This window comes from Dunckerocampus dactyliophorus, chromosome 3 (assembly GCF_027744805.1).
Source record: "Dunckerocampus dactyliophorus isolate RoL2022-P2 chromosome 3, RoL_Ddac_1.1, whole genome shotgun sequence".
NCBI classification, from domain to species: domain Eukaryota; kingdom Metazoa; phylum Chordata; class Actinopteri; order Syngnathiformes; family Syngnathidae; genus Dunckerocampus; species Dunckerocampus dactyliophorus.
Window position 1 is genome coordinate 28,369,421 of NC_072821.1, and position 11,028 is coordinate 28,380,448.

Below are 11,028 nucleotides of genomic sequence, written 5' to 3' on the forward strand. Positions count from 1 at the left end.
TTGCAGGGTAGTATTTCATATGATAAGAAATGTAAACACACCTCCAAGATGACCACTGCCTTGCTAAAGAAGCTTAGGGTAAAGGTACTGGACCTAAACCCTATTGAGCATCTGTGAGGCATCCTCACACGGTAGGTGGAAGAAAGAAGATTCCAGAGGCAAACTATGATGCTCTAGTCAACTCCATGCCCAATAGACTCGTTTCCAGTGGCTTGGGCATTAATGGTTGTGTGTTGAATAACTGTAGTACTAGTAGTAACTGTAAATGGACTACTTTACATTGTATCAAAGTGTTGTTTCTTTTGTATTGTCTAAAGAAAGATATAAAATATTACTCACTTTTGTGACATACTGTATGTCTTAAGCGGGTACAGTAATCTGTGTTTTTCTCGCAGTTAATTGGCTCCATACCCAACCGTGATGAGTGAATTTCCGCCAAGTAGGATTCCTAATTTATAAATGGAATATTTTCATACTTGGAGGGCAGAAAACCTTAACCTTAACCTCCTGCGACCTGGCGTCCACCTGTTGTCCACCTGGCGTCCACACGATTTTGTACTCACCATAGGCTGGTATGACATTCTGATGGGATGATAACCTCAGGCAAAAATATCACGGTTCCATGCCTATTTTTAACATTATTAGAGCCCACTAAACATAAAATAACACCCCTATAGTCACCTTTACACTCTTATTACCTAATATCGTAAACATAATCATAGAAAATAAGATATTTAAGAAATTGGGTTTGTGTGTGTTGCTGTAAATGTGTTCCGGTGGCGTGGACAAGGGAAGTGATGTCCGGTGTTCAGAGCTGAGTTTGGAGCAGAGCTTGGTTTGGGTTTCTGCCACAACAGTAGCTTGTGCTAGGGATTATTGTACCTGTTGTGAGATCATTCAAACCTGCGATAAAAGCCTGTTGTTTCGGTGATCAAGTCTGGTGCTTGTGGCTCACGCAACTTTACAGTAACGTTACCCCAAGTGACCAGTGTAGAATACTACATATACTGTAGAGGTGTCCCGTCTGGGATCGGGACTATTTTTCCACTTTTTTTTAATGATCGGGAATAATCAGCTGATCTTTACGTTCTTTGTTTTTGCAGCATGCCGGAAAGTAAACAAAGCCGTGTCAGCCGTGTGGAAGTACTTCTGCATTGTAAATGAAAATAGTCATACAGCCACTTGCAATGTCTGCAAAATGACAATTTCAAGAGCTGGTATTAGCAGAGCTGCATTCAATACCACAATGTTAATGCTTCATCTGAGGAGAAAACATAAAACAGGGTACGAAGCGTTTAGCAAAGCCACGATAAAAAGGCTGTACGTCAAAGCAACAAAGTCAGGTCTTTTGGAGGAAACCCAAGTAACATAAAATAACTGAATTCTTTCTAAATAAAAAATAAATAAGATGTAGTTCTTAATACAGTCTACTGTGGCTAATCCTACAACTCCAGTCACAACACCATAAATATTCTCTTAGTAAAAAAAAAAAAAAAATGAAAATGCAAATACTGTAAATGCAATCACTAAGTGGCTGCAAAGTCGCAAATGGCCCTCGGGACGCACTTTTGACACCCCTGGCATTGGACATATGACTATCTTCGTCCACTGCCAGAAACTATTTTGTTTCCATGACAACCACTGAATAAATTTACCCTCAGTTTACAGAGCCTGTGCGTGTGTACCAGCCACATACCAGTGTGTGTGTGCGTGGGTGTGTGTGTACTGAGTGGGGGGGGTTGGATCGGTGTTTTGCATGGTGATGTCCTGACAGTAAAGCTAAATGAAAAGTGAGAAGAAAGCAAAATGCTTGATTAGCAGTCAAGAAAATAATGTGAAGGACATTTGAGCTCCCTCTTCAGAAATCAGTACAATCAGTTCCTGCTAATGTCGCCTGAAACATTGGAAATGAGTTTATTACCGTGCTGGCAATAAATGTGCAAAAGCAAGGGGCCAAACTGAGGTCATATCTTTTGTAGCCCTGCAACTTTGCTCTGTCTGGAATTAGGACCCGCCTCAAGAAGGAAGAACGGAGACATTGGCCCCACCTTTGCAGATGTCTATGCAAGGAATGCAGTACCGTATACACAGGCACAATATACTGTTACATTGTTACACACAGATAATATATTATTTCTTGCATTCAATAGTCAGGTCTCGGCTTTTCTTTTGATCACCGATGGAAAATAAGCCACAATGGAGCCAAAAAAAGTTGCAAGTGGCAGCATTTTCATAAAGAAGGTGAGAAACACTATAGAATTCAAGAAACACCAAGCTGGTGTCCGTGTTGGTATCGATGCCACATCGTGTATTTGGCCGTGTCTTTGCGAGAACAACGCTAAAAACCCACAGCATTTCAGTATGAGGAATGAAATTATGGAATGGATTGAGTGAGGAACCCAAACAATGCACCAACATGAGCGAATTCAAAAAACAATACAAGCAGTTGATGTTTGCAAAATACAAGGAAGAAGAGTCTTGAACTTGTTTTGTTATGTTTGTCTCTATTCATTGTTATTTATTTATTATGATATACGATTTCCATTTATTATGAAAAAATCTTAATAATTACATCATATTTTTATCATCATTCTTCTGTGTATTAAAACAATCACATATGGAATACAGGAAGTGAATAAATGTACTGCAAAAGACGTGGAACGGACAGGGGATAGGATTAAATAAGCTTGGCTTCTTCCTACTCCTTTTGGACATGTAGAACTGTGAATTGAATTATGTGATGTATTTCATTGTAACTTGTATGCATGTTCAAATAAAATTAAACCATTACCATTATCATTGGCAACAGTCACGTCCCCAAAGAAGGTAAAAGTAACCTTCAATGTTAATTTATCCCTTTCATTCACCATTTATATGCATTTAGAATAGTTTTGTGCATTTAAACTGTAACTGTAAAACTATAAAAACGTGTTTCGTGTTAACATTTTTGCATCCAGACGGGAAGAATCACTGAGTAAAAACGATGTAATACACACGCACACCTACGTGTGGTGCTGTGAACAAACACGCGAGTGGAACCACATGACACACCAAATCATAGAAGAAGAAATGACACATGCGTAGTAGAAATCGTAATGCCCGCTCTGTAACTGCCGTAAAATAGATCGACGGATGACGTAGATTTCACATGCATAGTAGTACAAATCTGCTTGCACAACACGTGACTGACAAAAAATAGGCTGACCGGATGTACACATGCTCTGCACACGCGTAGAACCGATTGCGTTTCGGTACGGAGTGCCTATTGACAGGCGTTAGGTAGCAAAGACCTACACAGTCAACCGCTGACTTCTGCTTCCTGTTTCCATGTATGAGCAAGCTAATAGGATGCTAACAAGGACGTTTTGTGATTAAAAACACATTAAGAACACTGCTGGACTCATGCAGTGCATTAGTAACTTGATAACACGTGCGCCATACTGTACGCTAACAGCAAAAACCGTAAACTGAGGCAAAATTTTGGCATAAATTTTCGTTGTTAACCGAAAATCGAGGTAACAAAATATCTGCGAATTTGCCTGGCCGTGAATGCTGAACCCCAAATCTGCGGGAGTCGACTGTACAGTATATATTGTTATATTGTTTACAAAGTCAGCAAATAAGTTGTTAGACACAGGAGTGCTTTGAAGGATTTGAATAAAAGCCAATAGTAGTTTTTGCTTTTCTTATTTTGCACTATTGACTTTATTTTAATGAAACATTGGGTTTAATATGAGGGAATAATTGTATTATTTTGTTAATATTGTAACACTGTCTTATATTGTTGTATTTATCTTCTTTACACTGTTATATTTATATTAATGAACAATATTTTTGTTTGCCTAAAATCTTTGTCCTGTGTGTTTTATTGTGATTATAATCATCATCAACAAATTAAAAGGTTAAATGACAAATATTTTAGACAAACCAAAAAATATTTTTTGCAACACACTTACTTGTAAACAGTTTAAGAATATTTAATGCAACAAAATAGGTCAATAGCAACAAAATAATACAATTACAGTAATCCCTCGCCACTTTGCAATTTCAATTTGGCGGCTTCACTCTATCACAGTATTTAAAAAAATATATTAATTAATAAATGCTGTCATGCTGTTTCATGGGTAAATACTGCCTTTTATTAGTCAAAATATGTGCATATTTACGCAAATGTTACCTATTTTTTGCTTAAATTAATCATTTTCAACCATAAAAATGGCTAAATGAAGTAAAATGAACAAATATAAGGCCTTCAGAAGATGCACTGAAAGATGTTGTGATGACATGCAAGTATTCTACACTGGTCACTAGGTGTCAGTAATGTTACTGTAATGTTGGGTGAGACACAAGCACTAGACTGGATCGCCGGAAGAACAGGCTTTTATTTTGGTTGAATGATCTCACAACAGGCACAATACTCCCTAAATAAAACACAGGCTGCAACAGTAAGCTGAAATTCAACTCTGAGCCCCCAACATCAATTCCTGTCCGCCCCCCACTCATTTACATGCTCAGAATTATTCTTCAGCGGTCTTTCCTCGCTCTATTGGCGAAGTGTTGTTCTTAGCAGTCATAATCTTTTGGAAACTCCTCATAATGCTCCATAATAATTACATACTAATTTTTTGTAAAATTAACTGGCTGGGATCGCTTCACTTTTCAACGGAAGTAGAATAATATGACATCAAACGCCCCCTGTCATGTGAACACGCAATTAGCACAAAGCCGAAAACCGGCTCACGTATCATGGACAGGTTTGGAACCAAATAACTGCAATAAATGAGGGATTACTGTATTCCCTTTTATTACTGGTACCTACAATTGTTTGGACAAAAATAATGTCAGTAGTGCAAAATAAGTAAAGGAAAGCAAAAAATATTATTGGCTTTTGGCGTTTGTCAACTATATACTATATATATTTAAACAAAACAACAAAAACACTCATTTTTGGAAAATTAATATAGAATAGAACTGAAAATATCGATGTCATCACGGTAGTACCCACATTGGCCTGGTATCAAAAGCTGATATTTGGCTCGATATCTAGTGGGTTCCCCATAGCGGGGTTTCCGGTTTCGGCTTGTCTGGCTTTCTTTCTGGAGCTCGTCCATCTTTATGTTGATCATTTATATTGATTTTGTACCTTCATAATCGATGAATGTATCGGCTTAGAAATGTTAAGCAGGGGTACGACTGTGTTAACCTCACACTGGTAAAAAATAATTTAAAAAAAACTGAGGATGCAATCGTTTCTTCGGAATGCAAAATACGACGATCTTTTTCTTGTTATTATTATTGTAATTTTATAATATTGGGAAACACAAAAGTGAAAAATACACAACGGCAGAAAAAAGCGAAACGCAAGATGAATTTTGTCATTTGACACCAGCGTGTCTGGAAGCAGTGGGTTTCAAACTATCAACTACAGCAACAAACACATAGAGGAACGTACCGAAGAAGAGACGAATGAAGAAAATAATCCTCTGGAGATAAATGTTGGATTCCGGTGAAATAGCTGAGATTTCTGCTTAAGGCAAACAAACATTTGGTCCGTTGCTCATTTTCTTACAGCTATTTTCTTCTTCTCGGTGGGCGGAAGTCATCCGCGCAGCGGAAAGGAAAGCGGGCGGGTGTTAAACTATTCCAACCAATCAGATGGCAAAAATGTTTATACTGAGCCAATCGGACACTTCTCTTGAAATGGAGCTTGAAACAGATTGGTTGGCTCAGCAAAGACGTCCGAGTTAAAAAGCTTTAACACCGGGAGAAGAGCTGCTGGAATGCAGTCAGTTCTTTGCAGTTGTTGTTAAGGAAAGACAAGTTAAAAAGACCAACACTTAAATAAAATCATAATCTCTACTTTTAATCTCATACAATACTAGCGATTTATTTTACAGTATTTATTGATCTTAACACCATAAGAAACCATGTCAGCACTTAGTGTGTTTAAAATGTGCTAAAATGTGTCCTGTACAGTTTTGTGCTTGACTTGAACTCATTAAAGGGACTGTATGCAGTGACTTCCCCAACTGCCTAGAGGGCGCCAACATGTACTGCAAGCATTATGTGCCCCCTCTTCCTGCTTCGAGTACCTAAGTTATGCAGGTGTAACACATTCACTCATTAGTGATAATTGTTGTCAGCTAATGATAGAGATTTGGCAAAGTTTAGCCACCAACGTTAGCTATGACTGAATGTATAGCCAAACAATGACAGCAAATTGTCAGACTGCTTTTGAGTATGTGTACGGACATGTACGTGTATGCAAGATAGCGGTCAGTGGCGCCATTTTATTCATTTTATTCAGGGTGAACTAAATTTCCGACAATTTGTACGCAGTTTAATTCGTAATTGTCAAAAAAATTAAAACATTGTTGTAAAATCTGTTCTTTTAAACCACATCAGTACCTCGCCACATTGCGCTTTGAATTTTGTGGCTTCACTTTATCACAGATGTTCAAAAACATTAATAAATCTTGCTGTTTCGTGGTTGAATACAGCCTTTTATTAGTCCACAAAATATGCATATCTAAGCAAGTTTTTGGCCAAAATTAAGCATTTTCAAGCACAAAAATGGCCAAATTAATTAAAATACAAATCTAAGGCATTCAGAAAACACATTCAAAGGCGTTGTGATGATATGTAGTATTCTACACTGATCACAAGGTGTCAGTAATGAGACAATAACCACCACAGGAAGTACTGTACCAAAAACAGAAGTAAAAAAGGAACAACAATGAACACTCTCACTGCAGACATGTGTGAGTCTATAGCATCTCTAATTTTTATTTTTTTATAATTTATTCTAACCGTAGTATATAGACTTTTTTTGTACAATCGATAGTGTCATGCAATACATCACCTGTTAATCAGTTCCAGACCAAAATGAATTTCCGCGATATAGGATTCAATGTTCATATTGAATATTTTCAGAGTTAGAACATAGAAAACCTGTTTCTAACTTTCTAAATGCTGTTTACATTGTTAGAGCCCTGCAGACATGAAATAACACCACCACAGTCATTTACACTCCTGAGTGTTTACAACACATTGCACAGTTCTTATGCTGCAGCAACGGACGCCAGCTAGCAAGGCACCAGTTAGCTTCAAATTTATTTCTTCTAAACTTAAGAAGCCAAACACGTACTACTTCCACACGGAATGGAAGGAGAACTTTCTTTCACACTGTCATGTCGGACATGCCATGGCTGACTTCATGCCGTGTTAAGGTAATGTAAAGCAAGGTAACGTCTCGATGTTTTGTGTCCTTACTGCTGTCTAGTGACCAGAATACTACATATTATTAATTATTAATACTACATATTATATTTCAATGTTTTGACTAATAATAGACAATAGTCTACCACAAAACAGCAATCATTTATAATTTCTGAATATCGCGATAATCAAACGGCGATATTGCGAGGGACGACTGTAGTATCATTTGTGTGATGATGATGATGATGATATCCTGGTAAGATGCAGAATGTTGGAAAGGAAACACTTTGTGGTCGGGCCCAATCAACGGTGCTACCAGCTTTAAGCAATGTCCACAAGGGACAAATAGAGCCCCAAAATGGAGGTCAAAGGATGCATATGTACATCAGAAGACCTCACCAACAATGCCTGAGGGATGAGGGTAGCAAATATCCATCGGAAGTCTTCACCCGAGATGCCGTCTTGTCTCTTATTATGTCTACTACTATATATTGGGTAATAGGAGTGTAAAGGTTACTATCGGGGTGCTATTTTATGTCTACAGGGCTCTAATAATGTTAGAAACCATATTTAGAAATCCGTAAACAGGTTTTCTGTGCTGTAACTATGTAAATTTCTGTTTATAAATAAGAAATCCTACGTCGCCGAAATTCACTGATCACAGTCAGATCTGGAACCAATTAACCACCATAAACGTGACGCTCATACGTGACCAAACTTGTTTCTTCAGTTTATTGATCCATTGTAATGCCTGGTACAACTAAAGTTACATTTCTTTGGACAAATATAAAGATAACAAATATAGCTCATAAGAGTTTGATTTAAGAGCTGATATCTAGCAACTTCCATGGTTTTCTTGATAAGAATCACTTAAGCTCTTACATGAATAGCTATAGCATTGTACTGCCAAAAAATATAACTTTTATGAGCTATTTTTGTTGTCATTTTTATATTTGTCCAAACAAAGGTACCTCTAGTTGTATGAGGCACTAAAATGAACAAGAAACTGACGAAACAAGGGTGGTCTAAAAGTATTTTCCATGACTGTGTGTTCCACAGCAGATGAAGATGCCACCCTTCTCTCACATACATTGATCTCCTATCATCCATTCTAAAAGATTCAGACCTTTTGCCTCTAACAAATAAACAAGGCACAGTCACTTGGGTTTCAGGTAGGTCCGTGACCATCATTACATCTGAATGAGATGCTGATGAAAGTGATACCACCATAAAGATCATCGTTAGCAGGCAGAGACCCCATTCCACTGTATCCTAAAGATTGTCATTTGACACCACTAAAGAGCCAACCATTCATGTCTGGACCTGCCTCCTCCTTTAGAGGATAAATGGATTGGATCTGCCACCAAGTTCTCAGACTACAGCTGTGCTATCTATTTTGACAGGTATGTGTCCCACCTGCTCTTTGAGCATGAGCTGATAAAGCCTGTTCAGATGAGAGGCGAAACGTCTTCTAAAGCCAACCCGAACAGTCCAGTCGCAACCGATTGAAAGCCCTGAGAGCAAATTCTTGGAATTCTTGAAATGTTGATCAGGAGTGCATTTGGCGTCTTTGGAGTGCCTGTCCACCGCACGGTGGCCTGGGTAAATTGTCCATAGTGAATGATTGTCTATATGTGCCCTGCGATTGACTGGCAACCAGTCCAGGGTGTACCCTGCCTCTTGCCCAAAGTCAGCTGGGATAGGCTCCAGCATACCCACGACCCAAGTGAGGATAAGCGGCATTGAAAATTAATGGCTGGCGTGTCTGTCCAACTATCAAGTGTGAATTTACATAACCAAGTTATGTGAGCTGCCTATTAAACAAAATGTTCTCCCTCAGGGAAAATGTGAAATTACCTGAAGGAATATCGAAAAACAGCATACAGTGGTGTGAAAAAGTGTTTCCTTCCTGATTTCTTTTTTTTTTTTTTGCATGTTTGTCACGCTTAAATGTTTCAGATCATCAAATAAAATGTAAATATTAGTCAATGACAACACAACTCAACACAAAATGCAGTTTTTAAATGAAACGTTTATTATTAAGCGAGAAAAAAAATCCAAACATACATGGCCCTGTGTGAAAAGTGATTGCCCCCCGTTAAAACATAACTTAACTGGGGTTTATAACACCCCCCCCACCCCCGAGTTCAATTTGTCTACCCACACCCAGGCCTGATTACTGCCACACTTGTTCTCAATCAAGAAATCACTTAAAAGGACTTGCCTGAAAACGTGAAGCAGAGCAAAAGATCCTTAAAAGCTAGACGTCACACTGAGATGTAAAGAAATTCAGGAACAAATGATTAAGAAAGTAACCGAGATCTATCAGTTTGGAAAAAGGTTATAAAGCCATTTGTAAAGTTTTGGGACTCCGACCACAATGAGAGCCATTATCCACAAAGGGCAAAAACAAGGAACAGCGGTGAACCTTCCCAGGAGTGGTCGGCCAACCAAAATTACCCCAAGAGTGCAGCGACGACTCATCCAGAGGTCACAAAAGACCCCACAACAACATCCAAAGAACTGCAGGCCGCACTTGCCTCAGTTAAGGTCAGTGTTCATGACTCCACCATAAGAAAGACATTGGGCAAACACTTTTTCACACCACTGTAGCTCATACGTCTGGAATGAGCTGGATATTTTGATGTTGGAATGGTTTGAATCGATTGATAGTCACATTTTCTCTGGGTATTTCAGTTATCTCCCACATTCCAGAAACATGCATGTTAGGTCAATTGGAGACTCTAAATTGGTATGAATGTGAATGTGAAGATAGATACTTTATTAATCTCCAAGAGAAATGAATGATGTGAATGATTGTTTATATGTGCCCTGTGATTGACTGCCGACCAGTCCAGGGCATACCCCGCCTCTCACCCAGGGTCAGCTGGGATGGACTCCAGCGTAGACCTGCGACCCTGGTGGGGACAAGCGGCGTAGAAAATGGATGAATAGGCCATGGTCAATCAACCACGAAACAGCAATGATTTATTAATAAATATATTTTTGAAAAACTGAGAGAGTGAAGCAGTAAAAGTCTAAGCACAAAGTGGTGAGGGACGACTGCAACAAGCAGTGGCAGAACCACACATTTTTCATTGGGGTGGCCAAGGTGAGACTATTACTCACATAGGGGTGGAAATATGTTGATACCTGAAATGTCTAGATGGCCAGTGAGGCGGCCGGAGAGTGACCAATGGTGTCCACAGTAATTGACTCTTATTAATAAATCTGTCCAACCTGTTGAATAGCTTTTCGATAATTTCGAAAAATTGTGGTACTAAGGAAACTCGTAGGTAGTTTGTGAATTGATGTTTGCCTCCGTTTTTGAATATTTGAACAATTTTAGCTGTTTTCATTTTGTTTGGGAATTTACCAGTCTGGAATGATAAGTTGCTGATGTATGTCAGCTGTGCAACAATCTTGTTGATGACCTTTTTTATCGTTTCCATTAAAATCAGTTGATTTTTTGCTTTACATTTACTGACAATATCAATGGTTTCCTTTTTCATCACATCAGTGAGGAACATGGAATTAGGATTCATGTCCGTTTCATTCCATTTCTCCGCTGACCAGAATTTTTGAATCTCTTCTTCCAGTTTTGGTCCAACATTATTCAACTTTACTACATTATTGGCATTTCCAACCATAAAATAATGAGGGTAGTCTGGTACTATAATCTTTCTTACACACTCAAGATTATTAATGTATTTTTACATGTCTTGTGTTTTTTCTGCTTCTTTAGTTCGTTGAATGATAAATTTCCGATTATAATGCATTTTTCTTCTTACAGGCATTTTTTTTCCTCTT

The 11,028-nt window shown here is 38.4% G+C and overlaps 1 protein-coding gene across 3 annotated transcripts in view; it reads right to left on the reverse strand.

The window, feature by feature from the left end:
- ccdc102a (coiled-coil domain containing 102A) overlaps positions 1–5,598 on the reverse strand; it is a 33,360-nt gene extending 27,762 nt beyond the window's left edge. For all 3 annotated transcript variants that reach the window (XM_054771583.1, XM_054771582.1, XM_054771584.1), the window contains exon 1: positions 5,453–5,598. The gene's annotated coding sequence lies outside the window, so the exon portion shown is untranslated. The remainder of the gene's footprint in view (positions 1–5,452) is intronic.
- Between the last annotated feature and the right edge of the window lie 5,430 nt (positions 5,599–11,028).